Raw genomic sequence first — 25,078 nt, 5'->3', positions numbered from 1 at the left:
CACAGTCATTCAGAACTTGGGCATGACAACAACCTCCAGGGACACCAAGAGGACCCTTCCACTGTCACTCTCAGCCAGGCACTGCTGCTTCCCCCCTGCCCCTGCAGGCTGTGTGCCAGTGTGGGGAGAGCCACCAGCTCCCTGCATGGCCTGAAACCCAGCCTGAAAAATAGGGTTTGCATGTTTGTGGCACCTCAGGGAATTCTGTTCAGCTCTATTGGCTTAATCAACTTCCGCCAGAGAACTTGGATACAGAAACTTTGATGGGGCCATACATTCTCGGACTATGCAACATTTTATTCTATTTGTTTATTATATTCATAAATAAAAATGCCTCATTAACTGCACAAATGAATTTCCTCTCCAATTATAGTCACCTTTTATATATTTCAATATAGAAAAACAAGTAAGCACTGATATAAAACACTGCAATCTTTTGAACTCTGTATTTATTTAAAGTATTTTTTAAAGTCCTTCTTTGTGAAGCTTTAAAATATTCAAGTTTATTCTCCTTCGGAAGAAAATTGGGTTTTAAAATCTTCAGCAGACTGGAGCATCCATCCTTCTAACTACTAGTAATATAAATTCTGCAAATACAGGCTACTATTCATCACAGAGCTCTCTTAGCTCACAGAAATGAAAGAAATATTTTATAAAACCACACACATAACCCACACAAACCCATAACTTAAGAAGACTGTGAGAATATGATATGATAATATGACTATGATAATATCATAGATTTAAACCTGTTTAGAGGGAAGATGCTATTTGCAGATATTGATTTCTGGAATGTTGAGAACAACAGAGCAAGAGGATGGGATGTGGGCTAAATTCTCCCCAGACCCCAGGATAGTTTCCTTTCAGTATTTCTAGTAGTTGTAGACATGATCAGTTAAAGACATGAGAGAGACAACACTGACAGGGAGAGAAAATCTAATTATTTAAAAATCTTGCTATTAGATCACTCCCTGTGGCAGTGTCCTCAGGAAAACAAGCTGGTAACTCTTTCTAAGCACTGCTTCCAAGTGTGAGAGTGTGAACCTCCGTTACACTCCATGAACGGGGACCACGCTGGCTGGAAAATGCCTTGTTAGAGATGCTGCAGTGAGGTACTGGAAGGGCTATCCACACCCAGGCCTCCCTCCTGCCTGCTGGTTTAGCACAAGGCTTTACTGATATCCTTGTAAAATTAAAACTTACAGCTTTGTTCTTACAAGTCACTGAGCCACAGGCTTGGGAGTGGTCCCATCACAGCCAATGTGCATACATGCATGCTTCACCTTCAACGCCTTCTTCAATGAAGCCCCAGGTCAGCCTGGACATTAAATCCAAGTTAAGAAGATCATACTCAAAGTAGTGTCACTAATATGGACATCTACTGGTGTCCCTCTGCTCTGTGCCAATGGTCATGAGATCCACTGGCAGGCTCTGAAGCACTGCCCCTGGCCAGAATAGTGTTACTTGAGGGCGCTTCCTTCTCAGATGTTGGGAAAACTTTAAAAGCCAGAATTGCAATGTGCAAGGGGCAGTGAGGGCTCTGTAACACAAGATGGTAGGATTTTCCCTTTCATCCCTGGGTCTGACAGAAGCCCAACCTCAACAGCTCTGGAGCCCAGTACCAAAGTTATCAGCCACTGAACCATTGGGTGAAAGCTGTGGGAGCTGTGGATTTGAATATGGTGATGGTACAGGCTTGAACACGTATCTCTCCATTTATCATGCTTCTGACCAGCTATCTCCTGCATAGGCTGTTATTTCAAATAAATGATAGAGGTTTTAGACCTAAAGAGCTGTACTTTTTTACTTAAATGTAAAGATGTGCAATACATCATTAAATGACAGATAATGGAGAAGCAGAAAAAGAAAACATATTTAAAGGCATCTGCTGAGAGCCATTAGTGATTATAATTCAAGCCTAGACATTATGAGCCAAATTTTCCTCAGCTGAACCTGACTAGTAGTTAATGGAACTGCAATCATATTGGTCATGTAATTTTAAATGCATTCATAAAACTGAAGTGTTAAACTGCATAGTTTACTTTGACTGTGAGTACCCCTGACACCAACACAGGGACACATATTTCTTCAAATGTCAGTAGGATGGAATTGATGGAGAAAAGTGAGATTGACACAAGTTCTGCTACCTTATCCCCCAAAGTTTATAGGAATCTTTCCAGCCACTGTACAACACAGTAGAGGAGAAATTTCAATTTGTTTCCTTTCTTTACAGACTCAAGCCAGTAGAGCTAAATTCAGTTCACCAGCCAAATCCACCTACCCATTTGCACTATTTTTCTACTCAAGTTCTATTTTCTGAAATGTTTAGATTTTGCTACAAATAAAACTCATCTGAAAGTAGGAGTTACATCTATTTTGGACTTTTTTCATGCTCAATCCACTGATTTGAAGCAGTTTGGACACAGCTTTATTAGCATTCTGTGAATTACTTTGTTATGTGGCAGACTACAAAAAGACCATTCTGAAGGATGCATTAATAACAATAAAGTTGATACTGTGATGTAATAGTAAAAGGTGGTTTAGACAGTGTTATTTGGGGTAATTATAATTAGCAGTAGCCATTTAAAGGTCCCAGCACGTGTTTTGTTAGGGAAGAAATGTTAACCCTAGTGTCTTGGCCAGTCTCCAGCACAAGCAATTACATTCTTGCTGCAGTAGTTAACTATCCCTTGTTGCTTCAATTAGATATGGTATTCTTCAGTTTCTCTCAGAGAGCTGCTGAGTTGTGTTACTGGCGCTGTTATCCGGCTGTTTCGTTCCAGCTGAGAGGTCCCGGTATTTCAGTTATAAATGAAGTCTTCTCTGCTTGTAAAAGGCTTCTTGAGCGCAGTCTCGGAGCACTGCATAAATCAATAAACAACAGATGCACTTGATATTGTACACTGACTTGAGGGCAGGAGGAAAATAAAAACAAAAGCAAGGAATGGTACTGGCAGAAAGATAACCCCAGGCTATGAATAAAACATGCACACCTATAACCATGAAGGGTGAACAGAGCAGCAAAAGGGCAAAGGCAGTAACAAAGGGCTTGGTCCTGGAGGAGGAAAACAAATAAAACCCAGAAAAACTGATTTACCATTGAATCAACCACAGAGGATCCAAAGACACTTTATTCCAGATAATTTTAGGAATGGAAATAAGGATAGCTAGTCCCCAGGTTTCCCTCTCTAAAGAGTGAAAGCAAGAAAAGAATTTAAAAAGCAACATGACCAATACCATGCAACCTTGCATGGTTAAAAGTACTTTATAGTTGCAGTTAGGTGAGATACACCTCAATTTCCAAAGGAATGTTAAAAGAAATTCTCCCACAAACTAAGAAATTATTACATATCCATTCCATATCCCAGAGGTATATTACAGAAAAATAGTAATGTGACTACATCCCAAGAGATCTCCAGACAACTACAAGTTATAGCCAGGATAAGAAAGTACAGAGTATAAGAGCAAAATGTTAAAAATATCACCTTTGTCTCTGCAACCTGGATTACTCTTCTGAATAATCTGAATTATTTTTCTCTGTCCACCTTTCTTCTATTTTTCTACTTACTCTTTTTCTATGTGTGTAATATCAGACTTTCATGAATAGAAGCATCTGTTGTGATTTTGGACTATATGTAGGAGAGGAACACTTCAAGCACTTCATCTGTGATGTCTAGTTTATGAGGTCTAGCTGTCAGGGTGGCAAGGAAGTCATAGGGGGTTTGAGTTTTTTATTTTCATAAAACTTCACGCTGCTGCAGAAAAGTTGCTGATATGCCTATTAAATCATCCTCATCCTCACAATCTTGTGTTTCTCTGGCTCTTTTTTTGCGGCACTTTACATCCCCATCAGAGCAGCTTTGAATATTTTCACAGTTACCTCCTCCTCCTTCGCCCCACCCTCACAAAAGTCACATGGTTAACTGTCCCCTCTTGAGTTGAAGGAAAAGAAATTGAGCTATAGGTATAGCAGTTTGAGCTTCATTTTTTTATTTCCTCTCCATAGATATATTACTGAGAGGACTTCTGAACCAAGAGGATTCAGTGGAGGTGTATTTGAAACGTATTGTGCTGTGGCACAAACTCTCCAGACCATGAGGGGCAGTTCTGCCATGTTCATCTGGAGACTTCAGATAGACCCCAAGGGATACAGGTTCAAAAAATAAGTTTCTGTTTACCTCACAAGACAGGCAGGGGGATTCTGATGCAGGATTAGATGTCATTCTGAAATATAAATTGTCCAAATTCAAACTCATTAGGTTTAACTTCTATGCAGGAAAATCCCATTTATCAAATTTTGTGTGTTTTGAGTATTTCCTCTATAATTTTGTTTTCACCTTCATGAAGCTTCTCAGAACTATTTGGTAAATTACAGACCAAGTTTTTTAACCTGATAAGCAAACTATGCCAGCTACAACTATACTTTGTTTCTCAATGATCTCATTTTCAGTTGGGTCTAATATCTGCTTTGTACATTGGATACTGGGCATGATCCATTAAATATCCTTGTTTTATGATCCAGCTGAAAGTCACTGCCCCATTTAGTATTATAACCCAATCTGAAAGAAAAACTGCTACAGAGAACAAGCATATCTCAAGAAAAGAGCAGAGCCACTCAGAGAAAGGAAGGCAAGTGATGGAAAGCAAAGCCTCTGGTTTATTTGTATCTTTTCTTGATGCTGACAAGATGAAAATGATTTGCATTTGACACAATGGAGGGTCAGAAAGGAATTAATCCCCATTGTCTCACCTGGTTCCCCTTCACCTAAGCAATTATTCAGAACAATATTTATGGCATCAGGAAGAGACAACAGCTGGTAGGACTTTGACAGGTGGGATCAACTGTCTCAGTATCAGCATTCACCACTGAGATTTGGGGAAGTCCAATTACTGCTGGATCAGACACTTGTTGGAGGTGCTGGTTATAACTCTGAAGTGTGCAGAAACAAGAAGGAATCAATAAAGTCTTTCTGCATATTCTGCTTTTCTTGCAATGTTCAAATGAACCTTTTTTGTTCCAGGCTTTCTGCAATCATTGATATCAAACCCTTATAAATAATCTCTACACTTTTTAAGTACAGGGATCAAAAGGATTTAATGAAAGGAAAGTGCAACCATGGGGGGGGTGGGGGGAAAGAGCTTTCCACCTGGAAAACATGGGGAACAGAGGACCCTGGTGGAGAAGGGATGGAGGCAGTTTAGCAAGTAGGACTAGAAATCTTTATTATTATCTTACAGCACTTTTAGAATCATCTCACATCCACAACTTCAAGAGAGGGCCTTAGTGCTGCTCTACCGACTTGGCCTAGAATATAATGCTGAAAAGGGTGATTAAAAGCACAAGGGATGCCAGGTGCTTAAGAGACAGAGTCTAAGTTTCTTGTGCACACTGTCATGCCTCCACCTGAAGTATCTCCCAATGCTAATCCCACTTCACAAATATAGCATACAACAGCAAGAGCAGAAACCTCTGCTCCAAACTGTGTATAGCATTCACCCAGAATATGCTCTCCATGGACAACCAGGGAGTTTCTGCCTCCCACAGTAAACTCAGTGCTGGATAACCCAGTAATCCCCAGAGCATCCAGCCTCCAGGAAGAGGGGCACACCTGGGCCTTGCAGTCTGGTTTAAACCACAGGTTTCTATTCTTCTCGAGCAAGAAAATGAAAGCAGCCACCATCCACACACCAGCTGCATTCCCATCCTGTGCTATTTTGGGGCAATTGCTGCCAGCATCTCTCAGCTGCCTGGGCCAGCTCTGTGGGCAGCTGTCCTTCTGCAAAAGTCTCACTGCACTGTGCCACTGATTCACCAGGGAGAAAGGCAGACATGACACACACCAGATAGCTCCCAATGTTTTGGGGCAGTCATGTTCCCAGCAGGGGCAGAGCTGGTCTCCAGAGTGGCTCAAGTCTCTGGAGAGCTGTGCAGGAGGAGACCTGAGCAGTGAAGTCATTCCATCCCAGGGCCACTACAGGGACCAATGCAGCTCTGTGCTGAGTTGCAGTGCAATGGTGTGAGCTGTGCTACATAAGCTGAGGCTGGATGAATGACTGGTGAGGATCAAGGTTAAGTAGAGGCACAGGGTAATTTTACTTCATCAAAGCTCTTTTCCATCAAACCATCATCATCACTCTGCATTGTATGTACACATTTATCTGTGTACACTCATGCATTTGAGTGTTTTTATGGCTACTATGTATCACAACACTAGGCAAAGGAATATGTCTGGGACCAGAGAGCAGCTGGTTTTCACAGAAACCTGACTCCAGAGGGCCAGGCAGACCTTGCCAGGAGATGTTGTGGATCATCTGCTGTAATGGGCCTGGGAGAACCCTGTATGTAAAGACATACAGGGTTTGGGATAAGAAGAACATTGTTGTGAATTCCTGGCTCTGGTCATAGGTCAGAAGCTGTGTAGCCATGAGAAGCTTAAAAGGTATCAGTGCTATGCTGTTCCTGATACAAAATGTTCAAAAGATAAAAAGAAAATATGGGGAATAAGCCTCTTACCTTGGCTGGTAGCTCTCTTGATGCCTTAGGTTTTACCTTTCATAATTTTCATATTCTGTGCTGCCTAGGTGTGTAGTTTTGAGCTTCATATTAAGTGTTAGTGAGCTCTCTTCACAGAGGAGGTAGGCTAAACAATTCCTTTTCTAGTTTGATACCAAGGACAGTCATTACAAGTTTCAGGCCCAAGAGCATAAACAACAGTGAACTGAAGAAAGAAAACAAGAAGGATGGGACTTTATAACCTGAAGCTTTGACTGGACAATTAACCCTGATATGCAGATGGACCAAAACTTCTAAAAATGTGAGATCTCGTGATTGGTGGTCCATTTTGTGATCATTTTTAGGTCCATCTTAGGTATAGCCCTGGCCAGGCTCTTGTACTGCCCAAGGTGTATCCTTTAAGGCCTTTCAATAAACACCTACTTTATTCTTAACTCTGTCTAGCCTCTGTCCTAGGTCAGCTTTCTCAAGACATCAGTCTGGCGACCCAGATGGGACAGAAGGAACCACTGTCACCTTTCTGTGGACACCTGAAAACTAAAGAGATTCCCAACCATTTTCCTTCTCTCCCTCAGGACTCTGTTCCTTATCTTTGGATTTCCCCTTTTGTAGGGATCAGGGGAACTGGCTCTGTTCCTGAACCCAGGAAACATCTGCTCCTCACTTTCCAGGCTGCAGTCAGACATGCTGTAGTACAGGCAAGCTTTCTCTGCCCTGATGCCAGATTGGCCACTGACAACCCCAGTCCTCTTGGAGGTCCTCTAAGGACAGCTGGCCTTGCCTCTGTGCCTTTCCCTCACTGCTTCTGCTGAAGCATCTCTGCAACCAGGGTTCAGAAGGTGGCATCTTGCTATAAAACAGACTTCCTAGCCTGATGGTCAGCAGAACTAAAACCTCTGCCTCTATCTAGTCAGGACTCCATTGGGTAAGGCTGGATCAGGAAGATAAGAATGCTGTATACACAGTGTGGGATGGTTATTGCATTGGCTTCTGAAGGAGGTATTTTGGAAAATTCAGTCTTTCAGTGGCGCAGAATTCTAATACAAGACGGGAGGTCTCATTCAAAGAAAAGTAATCAAGGAAAGGTGCATTGCAGACATGAGCTGCAAAAGAGAGCTCAGTGCAGACAAAGTTAATGAAAGCCCAGTGGAAGCAAACAGCAAAAAAAACCCCAGTGGAATCACAAGGCCCAAAACTTGCAGCAGCTGGAGGGCGTGATCCTGGATGGCAATGAACAGGATTTAGAAAAAACAGCAAAAATTGTTGCAATAAATGGATGCTTGGATTTGGACAGGCAATACTGATCAAGTACAAAATCTACTGACAGAAAGTTAATCCATCAAACTGCTTTAAACACATTTGAAACAGGCAGAAGGAGTTTATAAACACCTGACCTTTCATATTAGAGGTTTAAGGCATTTTTCACCAAGTACTATACGTGCTTGAGCTTTAACACATCATCAAACCACATCCTCACACTGAAGGATATGCAATATGCACATGCATACATATGTATGTACTCATATAATAAAACAGGAGGGATCCCCAGTCCAAAAGTCAGTGAAGGTAGATATTGCAGCTCTCCAGGAATGTCTGGCAATTATCATCAGCAGATGGAAATATTCTCTCACAGAAAAAAAAAAACAAAACAAACAAACCAAGCAAACCTACACTCTTCAAGGAAAAAGAACAATTGTAGCAATCAATTTCAAAGGATTTTTTTTTGTAGTAATAAAAGCATTTTAAGCTCCAATGAAATACGCACAGGCTTCATTAGAAGGCCCCAGATACATGGTTTTCAACTAGTTACTCTAAGTTACTGTGGAGAGCACTAGCAATTACACCCCTGGAGAACCAAAAGCAACTTTCTGTAGTTTGGAGGCTAACTTTGAACTGGAGAAACACAGGCAGCCACAACAGGAAGAAATAGTGTTTGATTTTATCCTTATTGCATGCATCCTATTGTGACAGATTTCAAGACTGTTGGAGGAAAATATTTATTTGATCTGCCAGGATTCTCTGCCTCCATGTAGATGTGCCACTTATTTTTGCTCTGACAAACATTTTTGCATCCACTTCTGCCTCTTGCTGTGATCCTGATGTATAATGTGTGCACTACATGAGTCTGAGCTCATGCAATTCTTGGATAGAGAAAATAAGGAGCAAAAGGAGTGGCTAAAGGGACAGCTAGAAATGGCGGAAGGAACACAAGGGGATAAATATGGCGATTTCCTTATAATGAAAGCTTTCAAGTTTGATTTGTGGACACTTAAATGAATCACAGGATCACAGAATAAGCTGAATTGGAAGGGACCCACGAGGATCATCAACTCCTGGCTCTGCACAGAACACCCCAAGAGTCACACCATGGGCCTGAGAGCATTGCCCAAGCACTTCTTGAACTCTGTCAGGTTTGGTGCAGTGATGACTTCCCTGGGGAGCTGCCCAACCACTCTCTGGATGAACAGCCTTTTTCTAATATCCAGCCTAAGCCTCCCCTGACCATTCCCTCAGGTCCTGTCACTGGTCACCACAGAGACAAAATTTCAGCTTGAAGGCTTATGGGTCTTGTAAACTGAATGCAAGGGTACTGACAGTAGGCTGGCTTAATCTGCCTTGGCAGATCCTCTAAGGAGCAGTTTGCAGATTCATAGAGTTACCTTGACCACAAATGAAAACCTTCCGCTTTACAGTATGGTTTCATTATGTCCAAGTGGGACAACCTAGGACAGAGGGGAATATGCATACTGCAAAGTCCAGCTCACCTTGCCAGATGCCAAATTGCAAGGATTAGCTTCAAGATTGGAAGCTGAGGATGTCTCCTGACAGACATGCATGCTGAAGGTTGAAGCATCATTTGACTCAAGGGAGAGTTTCTATCTGCAGATAGGATGGAGTTTGGGTCAGAATCACTATTAAAATGCACTCTAAGTGCTTGGAATAAGCTGTATTTTAAGGCTGATGCTGTTACTGACCATCCTCTGTTTCACGTTTTCTTTTACCAGAAACTTACTGAGAGGCTAGGATGAAACTTTTCTAGGTCTCTTTGACACCAGTGATTGTAGTTTCATGTAGTCTGTTTCTCTTCTCTTCTGGGACTAGATGACAATCCAATTTTTATGTTGCTTCTTCAGTGAAGCTGAAAAAATTATGCATTCAGAAAAATTCATTTCCCAAGTAGTTCCATTGAAGGGATCATGACCCTAAATGTATTCATTAGCTCAAATTGTCAACAATTTTCTGTAGCAATTTATTCCTTGACCCTCAAGTGGTCAAGAACTGTCAGCACATGCAATGTGAAGTTAGCGCTTACTGAAATACAGCAGTTAGGCTTCCAGAGGGCTTCTTTTTTTCCTGTACATGTGTCTACTGGTTTGAGAGACTTTCGATGGCTTACCATCAATTCCAACTGTAACAAGATCATTCTGCCTCAAAATGGGAAAACCAGTGGAACTAGAAGTTTTCCAAAACCAGAAAGATTATTTTCCAGTCTAGGTCACTGATAAAATGACGTATAGATCTTAACAAACATTCCCAATGGGAACTGTAAGTCTGAAATCTAAAATTCAAGATTTATATATGGTGACTTAGAAACTGGGATACATAAGTTCACTAGAACGTTTTATGTAAGGATGTCAACAGGTGAACAGCTGATGAGAATATCCCAAAATTTCTCAAGATATTTGGTAAAGACAAACTTATTTAGGCAGAAGAGCAGTTGGACAATTTTTTTTTTTTTGATTGATTGATAACATCCTGTTCTCTCTGAGCTCACCCTCATGTGAATGCCTAACAAGGGAAAACCAGACTGTGATTGACAGCACCCACAAAAAGATCAATGGACCAATGGACCAGTGTCTTGTCTCCTCTAGAAGGCTTTCAAAATACAGTGATAAATCACGACATGATTTTTCTGAGTTTAAGGTAGTTTGGGCATGGTTAATTTGACTGGCACCTTTCACCTTGTTTCCCCAACTTGCTGAAAAGCTGTCTTCATCCTTTTCTACTCTCCTTTTAAATGTATTTCTCTGCTCTCTGAAATGCAGTGCTGGTGTAGGAAGGGCATGAATACACACGTGGGTGCCTTTTCTGCAGCTCAAATCTGTTCTTCCTCAGGCTATGGAACCACTTCATATGCGGCAATAATAGGCTGCAAACATTCCATGTACTCTGACAGTTCTAAAGCCACATTTCAGAGATACAAATTTTTTGTAATTCATATATCTTTTCCCTCCTCCTACATAAGCACGTTTTACCTTTTTCATAGCAAAAATGGGCCCTGCAGTCTATGTAAAAGCATTGCTCACTAATGCTCTGTGGCAGGATAGTATATGACACATATTCAGCAAGCACACACGTATCCACCCCCCTGGCATAAAGCAAATCAGTATTCTCAGGAAGGGAGAAGGTTAAATTACTCTAATGGCAAAGGGAAAAACATCTAAAAGAGAACTAATCTAAAGTGATGGTTTGCCTCTTGCACAGTGAGAGGGATATTTAATTGCTGCACACAGAACTGCATGCTTCTCTGATCCTGTAAAAGAATTAAATTCCTTCTGACCAGAAAAATTCAGAAGTCTTCCCCCAACCAAGATTCCCACTGAAGCAGACAGTTGCAGAATGAAGATTTGATTCTCACTGCATGAGGCAAATAACCCATATAATTCTCTAAGCAAGGCAAGCATGCATGAAGTAAGCCTCTTCCCAGGACTTAGTTGTTCTAAATTCCTGGAAATGTTGGTGCTTTGGCATCATGTCATAGTGGAGCATAAAGATATGCAGATTTTCAAGAAGTGACCACACCTAATGCTGGAGGTAAATATGAGAGCATGTGTTATAAAACACCCACATTGCTGCTAATGGCTCGTCTGTATTTTTAGAGAAAGTGCCAATTCATATTGTTTCAGTTCTGTGTTGTTAGTTTATCAATGGACATTGAGAGAATAACCATCATCTCTGGAAAAAAAAGAAAGTGATTTGCACACAACACCTCCTTTCACAAAACATCCTCAATTTATAGATTAAACAGATCAAGTTGCTTGTATCCCAGCCATGAGGGCAGTGTTGCCTTAAAGACATTGCTTGGGTAAAATATTAGGATATGACCTTGTGCAAATATCCAGGACTACATGGTTCTCTTCGGATTAAGGGTTTTGGACAAGAAGACGTGTAGTTGATTTCACAGTCTCACTATGCTCTCCTATGAATGTAAGAAACAAACATATATATAAAACTAAACTTCCACAGTTACAGCCATGAAAAAAGTACAGACAAAAATATGAGTTTCACTGATTCTATGCAAGGGAGGAGCCAGTGAAGATGATCCAGGATAAGAGATAACTGGAGAACAGTTACTTTAGCATTTATGAATCAATATGTGACATCACCCACACACCCACAGAGTTCAGTGTAGAGGTATATATGTCACAAATATCAGTGAAACGTTCAGTTTAAACTATTTCTTCTGCATATGAAAACTGACAAGTTGTGTGGACTTGAGGAAGCTGTCCCAGGAGACCAAAGATTTTATATAGTCTGGTCAGGGATGGATGGTTCATCTGGGCTGAGACATAAAATTAGAATTTAAGAATTAATTTCAGGTTTTCTCCACTACCACCTGAGATAGGTCATCAAAAAGAGTAATTTTCTATTACATTTCTGGATGCATTAGAAGTCTGAAATGTAAAAATTTTCACTACTTAGCCTGTAAGTGCCTGATAGTTAGAATAGACAGATATCACAGGGGCAGCGTCTAAATGAGGCTGCTGGCAGAGAAGGAAAAAGAGTCTGTATAAAAATGTCTCTCTGTCATCCTCATGACACCTAGAAGGGTGTTTCAAAGTAGGGGTGGTTTTTTCCTCCATCTCAGGGGAAAATGAAGGTCCATTTCCAGGCATTTTATCTTTCACCACAGGTGGTACACTGCTTCTCCCAGTCCCAGCACTCTGTGCTTCCTTGTTCATCCCCATGTGCTCAGGTCACACTGCTGTCATCCAGACTGTAATAGATAAACTTATGAATAAAAATTCGTAAGGGTCAAATTAAATATATTTGTAATAATATAAAATAGAACAGTGTGGCAAAAAATCCTTCCCCAGATCTAGTTGCGAATTCCCATTCAGGAGATAACAATGCTAAGCCGCCACCCAGATAAAAATCCTAGCCTGCGCCCATCAACCGAAAAGAATAAGCAGGACACGGGCCATCAGGCTGACAAAGGAACGAGCTCGGAGGAGATATCCATCGCAGGACCTGAACACCCCGCCCTGCAGACCACTGTTGGGAAAGCAATCAAACTGGACAAAGGGAAAAGCCCAGCCGAGATATCCATCGGCTCCAACCCAGATCCCACCACTCCATCCTGATGGCCCGAACCAAAATTGAAATCAGGGAACATTAAAAACCTCTTTACATATGAGGAGACTCTGCCCGGTCATCTACTAACTCTATTCTCCAATGCCAGGAAATCCATTCATCCAACAATCAAGGACCTCTGGTGAATGGTGCCTGCTTGGAATTTAGCCTCAAGACACAAAATCCCTATAAAAACCCAGGCCAGAGAACCCTCAAGCGTGGATTTGGGAACACCTATACCTTTGGTATAGACCCTGTCCACCCAGCGCTGCGCTGCCCATTTTATTGTGTTTTTTCTCGTTGTTCGTTCTTTATTGAAATTGTTTTATAATAAATTTCTCTTTTATTTAACCTAAATTTGCTTTTGCATTTATAACACAGACAAAAGTTTTTCTGATAAATCTACCCCTTATAATTAATTTGCTGAAACATACAAACCCAGAGATAAACCTAGGGAAAAAATCCTGACTATTCTGCCCTGTAAGAGTCATGGGGAACAGGAATTTTAATGCAGTGATGTGGAAATAACTAATTTTAGGAGCTCTAAGCTTCCCATAGAATTATTACAAGACAAAGCTGCACATTACTTGTCATAAGGATTTAGCTCACCTGTTATATTATCCACTAATTTAATCCAACCACCCAAAGTGAATGCTACAATTTGGTCTGAAGAAGTTGGGTGGACCCAGCTATAAAAGCTGACTTACATACCACTTGAATAGCCTGGTTAGCACCACAGGAGAGCCCAGTTCTGCCCTTAGCAACAAAATGCCTGGCTTCCAGTTGCCTGCAATGGGGGTGAATGCAAGAGTCATTTGGAACAGTTTAAAAAAAATCCATTTGCAAAGTAAAAAGCAAGAGGTGTGAAAGAGGAGAGAACAGCAACAACATCCTCCTTGTCCACACTGCTGCCTCTCCAGGAAGGTGAGGTGTCCCTGCAGTCCCCATCCATAGGCTGGGCTGGGTCCCACACAACTCATACTTTGGTGGATGCACAGAGCCAGGCGGGAGCCATTCCAGCCCCAAGGTCAGAAGTGGGGTCTGAGCAGTGCCCCTTATGTCCACTCACCATAGGCCACACTTTACAGACAACAGGCACTTGAGGTTTATGGGTTGTCAGACTCTATGGAGTGCCTAATCACACCTCAAAAGCATTTTCTATCACCATGAGCCTTGCAAGGTACTCGCAATGTCGGTGTTTGCTCACATAAAAACCGTAGTGGAGCCCAGCTCTGCCCTGGTTGCAGACTTTCTCTTTTGCATGTAGGTGACACCAGTCTTACCAATAAACTCTTGCCAATAATGCACTCTCTCCCCATTCCCAGCACCTTTGCCATGCTGTGGGATCTGCCCTGTCTGTAGCTGAGCTACATTTTTATATCCACAGACCTCTGGGTGAGGCAAGTGGATCTGTGCTGCAAGGACAGCTGAGGATGGCAGGGATAGAGAGCGATGTGAGAGGCAGGCTTTGGTCTGGAGGGTGTTTGGTGAGGAAAGAAGCATACGGATGCTTGTCCAGAGAGAGGAGAGAGCTCTCCACACTCCTTCTGCCACAGAGGGCTGGAACCTGAGTCATGTGAGGATCTGCAGGCTCATTTTAATTCAGATGTGAAATGTGATGAAGAGCAACCTTACTCCTTGGCCCCTGTCATGATCCCCCATAGCACATTAGCACATGAAAGCAGAGGGAAGGAGAGCTGCCGGAAAGCCAGCAGAGATTGCTTGAACAGTTATGCAGCCTTTCCTGAGACAACAGGGAGAAACTAATGTAGGAAGATTTTCCCAGCAGATAACAAAGGCAATCTGGCCATAAAAAGGTACAGTTCCTACACATTAAAGGCAGTTTACAATTGTGGGCATTTTCAGCAGCCTTCCACAGATGCAAGGAGTTGTGCACGTACATGAGCGGAATCAGAGCCCTACTCCTGTTCATAAACCAAACCATAAGCTGGCTGGCATACACTTATTTTGTCAGGGTTTGCAAGAGCTTGGCCAGTACCAAGAAAACATTTAGCAGAAAATTTGCTTGTCTGCTGTGCCTCTGCATTGGGTCCCAGTTTCTCTGTAAGATTCCTTATTTCTTGCCTTTTCATTGCAGCACTGCTCCTAGTTTAGACAAAAAGTTTTTATAAGGAAAGGGAGGATTTATGTGGAAATCTCAAAAAAAAAAAATCAGTGAAGTGGGGCAGAAAGGCAGGGCAGTTCCTCACTCCTGAAGAGGTGTAGCAGTGAGAGACAGGGAGGGTTGGGGGTGCTACATAAAAGATCTGCTGCTACATCCATATGAGAAACTGCTCAGCCACCACATTCACTCTTGAGCACTCTCTGTTCCCCACTTGTGATAAGTGGAGGTCTCAGGCTGTTTCCATGCTCTAAGGTGCACCATGGCAAAGCACAGGGCACAGGCAAGCTGAGGGCTGCCGAGAGAGCTAAAGGCATCAGTTAAGCCGCAAGGCTGCACCAGCCCAGTGTAAAACAAGAACAAGAGCATCTCTGAGCAATGCTCCTAGATCTGTCCTCTCCAAAAAGCAATCCTCTGCTCGACTGAGTCCTCCCTTATACACGCACCTTCTAGTTCCTCTTCAGCTTTTATTTCAGTACACAGAGGCTTTTCACATATGCTTTTAAATAAAACATCACTGTCTATATAAACAATCCCTATCAGGTGCCTGGTAGGCCAGAACAATTTCTTTCTTGATTTTTAAAAATATATTAAAAGCAGAAGTTGTAATGAAACTGCGAATTGTAAATGCTAAGGCCCTAAAATCCTAACTAAAACACTTGACAATAAGCAGCTCACACTGAATCACTCTACCGTGTGATTATTTTATTGGGTTTTTTCTCATTTCTACTGAAACTGTTCATGGACCTGTAAATAATTTTATCCAATCTGTTATTTACTGAAATTAATTAAATGCAGTCTTTAGACACAGATAAAGTCTACCTTATACTTACTACTAATTTCATTTCTGCTTGTATATCAATACTTTCGGAACTCAAATTTTTTCTTAGTAGGATATTTGCACTGATTCTGTTCAGTTTAAAATGTAAAAAGTGTTTGTGACTGAAGCCTGCCAGTTGCCCTGGAATAAGGTTTAAAAATTCTTAACAAGACTGTAAAAAGTTGTAAAATAATCTCTTCACAGGTTACGGATGGAGACTGTTACCAATCACAGTATCTGCAATTAAAGCCAACAGCTGTCCTGTGTTTGCATAGTGACTTAGAATAAATAAATATTTCTGTGGACAATGACTCTTGTTCTACTTTCCTGTGACACTCTTCAAAGTTCCAGCTCCTTCCCTCTCCTTTCAGTCAGCCTTGTACTTCCTCTTCTTGCCCTCAGCTGAATGATTTTTTTTCAAGTAATCACCCAGAGCGAGGAAAGTCTTTGAGCAATCACTGAAAAAGAGGACTATGTGCTCTTTAGCCTTCAGAGAGAGGAAGCGGACATTACTAAAACATAAGGACCAGACAACAACTATGCAAACCTACACTCTCAGGATGGAATTGGCTTAATCTAAATTTATCCTTTCAGAAATTTCTGCCTTCTATAAAGCAGTCAGCTGGCATCCATCTGCAGCCAACAAGGAGAGACAAGGCATAGCTGGAGAAGGATTCCTCTGCAATCAGCATCTAAGAGTGGTGGAAAGATTCCCCATGCCCAAGTGTGTTTATCACTCCCAGTGGGGATTTAGAGTATTTAGAAGTCTTGTTTTAGGAGGTCCAGGGTTTGACTGTGGACACAAAGCTGGGGGCATCTCTGTTGTCATGCTGGGTGAAGTTCCACTGTCCCTGATGTATGAGGCTATGGTCCAACCGTCCTTCCCAGAGGATAGTAAAAGAACAGAGTGAGAAGGAAGGGTAGACATTAAAACAGCATGTAGCAGCACTGCCCTTTGTACCCATGCAGATTGCAAAAATCACTTGTCTGTACCCTACTTCAAGACCCACTTCAAGGAAGCCAGTGGAAGCACAGCCATACTGCTGGGGTCTCCTCATGCCCACAGTCCCCAGTGAAACAGGTGGAGGTCACCTGTGATGACCTGTGGTCATCTCCACCTTGCTCACTGGGACATGGGCTTGGCAGCATTCTGGCAACTCTACATTGCCTGCCTATGTGCTGGAGGACAGTCCAGCTGCAGCTCAGTCTCAAAACATTCCCTTAGCAAAAACAAGCTCCTTCTGCCTGCTGGGCAGCTGCTTGTAAGGCTTCTCCAAGCTGCCCCTAGTTAGACCCAGCAGCCTGAGGAGTGGACTGGCACACCCAGGGGTCTTCCCTGTCCTTGAGAAATGCTATCAGCCGAAACCAGGTGTAAACAGAAAGAGGCCAGGCTGAACACTGGGAATGAAGTGGTTGCCAGCAAGCATTTCAACTGCAGCACTTGGAACAGGCCAGCCACCCTGGCATCACCTCATGGCTGCACATGCCAGCAAGCATCTTGGGCACTTCCCCAGTGAAGCAGGAAACCCTTGTCTCAGTGTTCTGCAATTTGCCAGCAGAGCACACAGAGGTACAGGACTTTCAAAGCCACCCTGAGCCATCTTAACCATGGTGCCCGACTGCATCTGCAGCTCCTTCTTCAGAAGGACACTGCCTGTTGTCCAGATATTTGCATTTAGTATGGGCAGAAGAGAAAGCTTGAAATTTCTCTTCAAATCTCTCAAAGGCTGAAAAGGAATCACACTTCATCTAACCATTTGGGAGCTGGAAGACTGTCAGGCACAGATATCTCCTCCTATCCAGTTGTTGTCGTGGGGATACAGAGGAAGAGTGTTGTATGACATCCTGACCTATTGTCCCATAAAAGCAAAGTTCTCCTCAAATTTACTGCTCCTCTGTGAAAAGTCAGTGCCATCACTGTAAACAAAGAAGAAATATGGTCTGACTTTCTCAGCACCTAGTTTTTTCAGAGAGCAATCTGAGGAAACATTGAAGCTTTTAATCAGTCAACTTGACGGGCCATGCACTGATCAAAGAGTGTAAAACATCTTCTACACTGAAGCCCTTCTGTGAAGAAGCCATTTATTCATAAGAGATTTCAGCTCATAAACATTTGAAGGAAGAAAGGATTTGGTGCCTTGCAACTAAATCGTACTAAAGATCGGGGGACCCCAAAGCTCTGGGGATAACGATGACCTGAAAGTAAGGTTGAGTGCAGAAATAACCCCAGGTGACTGGGCAAATTATAGCCTTCCTGTCTATGACATCACTGGTACTTCATTTCCCAAGGAATTATTAAGACTCAAGGGGTTGCATCCTACTTTCTTGCAGCAGCAGAGATGTTTTTTCCCAGTGGATTGCTGTATTAATTTCCTCTCTTTCTGAGAAAGACTAGACATGCTCCAAGGGCCACCTTTGTCCTCACCACAGAACCGAGTGTAAGCAGCACCTAGACTTAGGCCTGCACTCCCAGAGCCAGACACAGTTGGGCTGAGATAAATCGATGATACTTAGCTGCAGGTAGGTGTGGATGTGGATGGTGCTGCAGGCATGTCAGGGACTGCTGGTAGCTCTGTGCACACTTATGCTGCATGGTGAAGCTCGGCACAGAGATCCTTAGGCACAACACAGCCAGCATGAAATGAGGTTTTTGCACAGTGCTGTGCTATGTCAGAGAGACATCACTTGGGGTAATCTTGGCTGCTCTTCTCTGTGTGGCACTATACAGTGTGTACACTTGCTGTCAGCCATGCCTTCACATTTCTGACTACCCCAGATGCTCACACTACAGGCTTGAACCGATTTTTTATACATTTCTGGGTTGTGTAGTGTTCCTTCTCTCAGCAACTTCACCACTCAGAATCCAAAGAAAAGGCTGGACAAACACAGAGGGTAATGGAGTAAAAGTACCTGAAGTAAAGCTACAGTACTTTCACTACAGAACTGTGGAGACCATGTGCTATTTTTTTAGGAGCACAAAACACTGAAAAATGCATGTTTTCCATGATAACTAGTTCCCCACTGCCCAGAGTGGACCATAACTTCATGGGAGACAGTGGGGTCTTCAGAGGGTGAAGCACAGGTTTGGGTGTTGAAGGGAGGTGTCTGGGCTCTGTCCATGGCTTTATCAGCTGGCATACAACACATGGGTCACATGCAAGGTTCTCTCTGTGCAGTAACTTGTGTCAGTGAAACACAGATGCTTATCATTTTTATCAAAACTCTTTCTTAAATACTTGTGAAGAGCCTTCTCCAAGACCAAGATGTTAATGTGCTAGTTCTGCTCTAAGAGAGAGATTGCTCTGGTGATCCCTCTAGAAAGTGTCTTACCAGTTTTGGGAAACACTGTGTAGTTTAGGTTTTGTGTGCCCTATTCAAGGCAGTACACAAAGAAAAACAACACAAAGGTCTCAGTGCTGCTTCTAAGATAGCTCATCCAGAACCATTTCCTGGCAGAAGCAATGCCACTGCAGCACTGAACAAGAATTGTTGGGAAGGCTTCAGTCCAATGCAGCCTGCAGCTGCTGAATGACAAATGACAGCCAAGTGATGACTGCTACCTGCAGTAGCTGACCATGGAGTTTGGGAGAGCCATAGCATCAGTTCCATTTTTTTCCCTCCTCCCCCCTCATTCTGCCTGCTGTTACTCTGTACCCAGACATTGATGTTCTGGATCTGCTGGGACTTTATTTCATATTTTTAAAGAAATCAGGTTTTTGGACTTCTGCCTCTTTGTTGGCTGATGAAGGTGGATGAAGAAGTATGGGATTCTTTGCAGTACGTCAGACAGTGCTGCAAGCCTTTGCTTGGACAGCTGTCACTTGAGGTTGACAATCTGGCAAAGACAGACTTGCACAAACTTCCATATTGTGGTTAAGGCTGTGATGTATTAGAAAAGCTTGATGTTCTCATTTAGTTGGCTCCAGCTTTGCTTACATCCCTGAGATTACACAGATGGCTCTGGCTTGCAATCTGCTCCAGGCTGTATCTGTGAATGAGCTCCCAAAGTGGTATCTGTAAAGTTCCCTGATGATTTTGGCATCTTTGATCACCAGGTGCCATCACCTGTCTGCCTTCCCCTGAGCAGGGATGCCTTGCAAGGACAGTTGGGTTTGTTCCTCAGAGAACCCAAAAGGCCATGAGGGATACAACCAGATTTAAAATTTTCAAAGTTGATAAAGATGTTCAGTCAAGCAAACACCATTCATTTCAGCTGGGAGCTGCTATTAAAACCCCAATTCACACTGAACCATCAGGGCTGTTTAAGTAACAAATTATTCAGAAATATACTTTAACATACTAGGCTCTTAAAATGGAATGTGGCTGGGGTGTTTGACTATAACAGGTCCCTGCATCTTCATATCATTGTGTTGCAAAAAATACACTGAATCCATAGTTGCAATGGTTAAGGGGGTTTTCCACTCTTTGTCCTCACCACAGAGCCATGTGTAAATAAACAATATTTAAAACAGTGTTTTAAATTTTGTTTTGCATGAATGTACACATACATACAAATTACATCTATTATTTATTTATTTATATTTATACATATACATATACATATATATATATATATATATACCCCGTCTAAAATGGGTTCACCCTGAATTTAACCCAACCAACTCTAAGATGCTGCACCATAAAAAAGCAAACACTAAGAAGACAGAGCTGTAGAAAAAAACCTACAGACATTCTGGGATCAGGTGGCACTAATGTGCACAAGTTAAAACTTTATGCACTATGCAGCATTAAGAGGAGAATGGGAATAAAAATATGAGAGAAATCTGTAGTTTAAAGATAATGGTGTGTTAGTTTTTGATTTTTAACATGGTAAAAAAACATGTGCCTACATGGGAAGAATGGCAAATTGATGTACTAGCCTTTTGTTTCCAAAATAATTGTTTTCTCAAAGAGAATTAAAGACTTAAATATTTAAGCTCTGGTAATATATATTTGTACACATACATATGTGTATGCTCCAGAAACTAGCGGGCATTGGTTTTACCATGTATATGATTAGAATCTCTATAACAAGTCTTGCCAAAACAAAAGAAAAAAAATTAAAACATTAATTTGGAGTGGCTTTGCTGTTTTGGTACTATCAAAGATAATAAAAAGAACATGAACTGAAAGCTGGGCCCAAACACAATTTAAACCATTCAGACCCTTTACTTTAGAGCCATGTTGGGCAGTTCAGTAATCCTCCTGCAGATCCCTCTGAAATGGAATTTGCTCTTCCACCCAGCAACTGACACTTGGATCCTTTTAGGGATTCAAGAGAGCTGCAAAAATCCCAGAGAAGTTGCACCTTATTGCCCAATTTTGAGGCACCTCATTTAATGTGGTAGCTGTTTCAACACCCAAGATTCCAGCACACTTCTGTAAGGAGCACACCTATCTGACACAGGGAGGCAGACCACGCTGCTTTAGCACTTTTCTGGATTCTCCTTTTCCCATGCAATCACAGTGAACAATTACCAGAAAGTCTCAAGTACCGAGTTTGCAGAAGCAGTGCTGATGTGTGCCATAAGTAACAAACGTCCTTCGTTGTTCAAAGGTGCTTGTGTTCATCACTGGTAGACTCTCTGATCCCAGAGACTGTGCTGTTGCAATTTCATATCAATTTCATGTATTCTTGACCAAACTTGCATGCAGGACACAGGTCAGTCTATGATGAGGTTCCCAAAGTCCACAACTCACAGAGAACTCAGAATTATTTAACTACCTTTGAAAAACAAAGTGACTGAAACAGTAACAAAGTAATTTCTACAGTTTGGCTTCCCAGTGCAGACCAACTCAGCAAGAACATTTGCTTCTCATTACGTTTCTGTGGTTTATTTTTCTTAGCTCAATGGATAACCAGGCGGAGGAGGGTACAGAAGGGAACTATGGTCTCTGAATGAATCACAGTCTCAGATATCAAATTGTTATCCTGTACTAAGTCTCCTGCTACCCAGACCTCAGCTGTAAGAAACTGAAGCCATTGTTTTCAATCTGCAATCCTCCACAGTTATTTCTGTGAAGATGTAATATCGTTATAAAATTCCCAGATGGGCTGCTGTAGAGCTGATATATTAATTTATTTTTCTTTTTAAACAGACCCTTCAGCAGTAAATTCACAAATGACAAAAACTGAGGTTTCTAAACTGTGAACTGGAGCCAAGTGCTTCTGTGGCAGACAGATGAAGTGGTCAGTCAGCTGTCTCTGCACAGAATCATAGAATTGTTACATTGGAAAATACCTGTAAGATCATTGAATCCAAGGGTAGCATCAAAGAAGGTGACAAGGAACTGTTATCAGCATTCAGAAAAGACCACTCCTGAAGATAATAAGCACATATGGCAAGCGGGCAGAACAACATAAAAATCTTCTCCTAGATCATGCTTATTTTCAACACTATTATTCCTTCATTATACTAGACATGGAAAGCATCTTACACCAGTGGGTATATCCAGGATTTGACTACATGGAGTGTCTGTACACTTAGTTGGAGATTAGACATTATCTTATTGGCTAATATGGCCAGCTGCATGGACTGCAGATCTTGCCAATCAAGATTTATTGCCAAAGGCATTTGAGTCTGTTTGGTCCCAGCTAGTCTGACCTAGAGTTTACTTCCTATCTACTTCAGTGCTAGGTTGGTTATTGATGAGAGCCTCTTTACAAGAGTTGGAGGACTAGGGGGAATGTTTTTAAACTGACAGTAGGTTTAGATCAGATATGAAGAAAATATTCTTTACTGTGAAGGTGGTGAGGCACCAGAACAGGTTGCCCAGAGAAGTTCTAAATAGCCCTCTCCTGGAAGTGTTCAAGACCAGGTTGTATGGGACTCTGAGCAGCCTGATCTAGTGGAAGGTGTCCCTGCCCATGGCAAGGGTGTTGGAACAGATGATTTTTAAGGTCCCTTTCAACACAAACCTATGATTCTCTGATTCTATGATATCAGAAACCACTCTAAGTCATGGAGGCATGCCTTAAAGCAAGCCACAGACACTGTGTTACACCACCACCAGCCAAAATGTCATTGACTAACTTGGTTAAGTTCAGAGAGCTTAAGATCAGAGTTGAAAATTATATTTTTTTTCTTTCAGGCTCTGTTCTGTTCTAAAACAACATTATATTAAAGCACTTAACATTCCCTTTCATGCTGAAGGGAACCACCCTGTTCACTGCCTCCCTGTGTGACTGCACTTCACGCTACGCAAATTTGCTCTTCCTTGTTTGCTTTGGAAACTCATTGGCAGGAAGCCATCTCCAACTGTACAAGGCATCTGGAGATCAGGCTTTGATTCAGTGAGTTTGTCTCACACTACTCCAAATGAAAAGGGCAGCTCAGTCAAGCAGGTATTTTCTTCTTCAGCTCCCAGTGCCATGGCAGCAGCCTCTTCCTCTTGTTCAAAACATATCATTTAAAGATGCACTTTCAGAGTTTTATGAGGAATGCAAAGGGGGAGGCAGTTAAACTCACCTCCTTTATCAAACTCAAAAAAAACCCCAAAAACTTAATGCAAAACACTCAATAACATGCAGCAGCTGCACATTTTTTGGGCGGTACTCTTTCATTCAGTCTCTAGTAACTGAAAATCAAAAATGTGAAGAATCTAGAAATCATGTTCTTTCAGAGCTTGTTACTATCTATTTTTTTCAGCCTGATTTCTAAAGGAAAAAAAAGTTCTGCATTCTTATTGTATTAGACTGTTTGGTCCTGTTTATCCCCTTGTTCCTTACCTCCACTGCACTGCCTTCCAACACATTAATTCTCAAATAATTTAGTTATTTGATATGAAGATCAAAACCACAGTGATACTAAGATCCAACCAGTTTTTATGGGAGTAGCCTAACAAGTAAAGGGAGAGATTGTTAAAAACACACTAGCCAAGGAGAGGCCCCTGGTGTTAGCTCAACCCATCAATCACAGGAAATTGCACCTGATAAATATTATGAATAGCCCACCTGAGAGAAAAAACCTCAGATCACTGCTTCTACTTTATTAGACACCTGAGAATCCAGCCATGAGACACAAGTCTCTGGCGAAGCATGCTTTGCTGCTCCTGCTGCAGCTAGAGCTGCTGGTTTGAAAACAAGCATTAAGAAAATTTCTCACTCCCTTCATCCATCTGTGTGACTTCTTTGACCTCACTAAATTCCAGCATCTGCACCTATCCTTCACTTTTTCAGGCTCATTTCTTTACCTGATGCCAGCTGATAATGATTAGGCGGGTAGCAAACCAGATAAGGCTCATTTCTTTCCCCAGCGCATACCACTTAATGAGGGACAAACCAGAAAAAAAATGTTCAATAGAATCTATGTTCACAAGTTCTGCACTCAGATAGCTTATATAAAGAAAAAGTGCTATGTTTTTAATATGGGTAGGTGAAGCCTTTCCCATTTCGTGGTTTGGATAGTTTTACAGAATTTTTCTAAATGAGCATGCCCTTCTGAGAACATTAACATAATTAAATGTTAAGGAAAGTATTTCCTTTGCCTTTAGCTTTTCCCCACACATTTTTCATTATTTCTGAGTACCTTACCTAACACTTGTTTTGTTAGTATCTTCTACTCTCTTGTACATTCTTTGGCTGCTTTTCATGCCTGTTGTTTACATTTTGACTTCAAACCAACCAATCTGCCCCGCTCATAATTCCTGGGAAACTCCAGTGCCACAGCTGAGCTTCCCATGCAAAGATTTAATTTCTGGGCAGCTCCTGGCTCACTGGGCTTCAGGAGTGCACCTACACTAGCAGTTCAGATTCATAGTGTGATGTTGGTGCTGATCTCCTGCCTATCTCCTCCAACCATGCTTTTCCTATCATACCACTATGGCCTCTAATGGGTATCCAGACTGTGGGACAAAGGTAGAAATATTCCAAAGTAAAAATTCTTAGCAATGTACCCTTTGTGGGTGTCATTTCCTGAGGATCAACAGTTTTGTTCTAAAAATGCATTTTAACACAACCTCTTCCAGTAACAGTACACACCACTGGATGCAAGAGGAGAAATTGTCCTAGAATTTCTGAGGAGCATTTCTATAATTTTAATACATCAGTGTTTATAACTAACCCAGGTATACCCTCAGCATTTTTTTGCTGTTCATTTGACTTTTTTGCTGTACGTGAGGGTGAGTTTGCTGCTGCCTGAGCGCATTTTGTGACTACATCACTCTCCAAGTTCATTAACATAGTTGGATTTAAGATTAATCCAGCTGAATGGGATGCAGTCCATCTGAGAGGGTTAAAGCTATATTACCTCCAGGAAAATAAAATACA

At 41.8% G+C, this 25,078-nt stretch overlaps 1 long non-coding RNA gene across 1 annotated transcript in view; it reads right to left on the bottom strand.

Moving 5' to 3' along the window:
* Positions 1-432: 432 nt before the first annotated feature.
* LOC131574202 (uncharacterized) overlaps positions 433-25,078 on the bottom strand; it is a 44,748-nt gene continuing 20,102 nt past the window's right edge. The window contains exon 3 of the long non-coding RNA XR_009276405.1: positions 433-2,861. This is a non-coding gene — a long non-coding RNA (uncharacterized LOC131574202). The remainder of the gene's footprint in view (positions 2,862-25,078) is intronic.

The sequence above is a fragment of the Poecile atricapillus genome, chromosome 1 (genome assembly GCF_030490865.1).
Source record: "Poecile atricapillus isolate bPoeAtr1 chromosome 1, bPoeAtr1.hap1, whole genome shotgun sequence".
Taxonomy (NCBI): domain Eukaryota; kingdom Metazoa; phylum Chordata; class Aves; order Passeriformes; family Paridae; genus Poecile; species Poecile atricapillus.
Note: the sequence above shows the minus strand (reverse complement) of the source record. Positions and strands in the feature narration are given on the sequence as shown.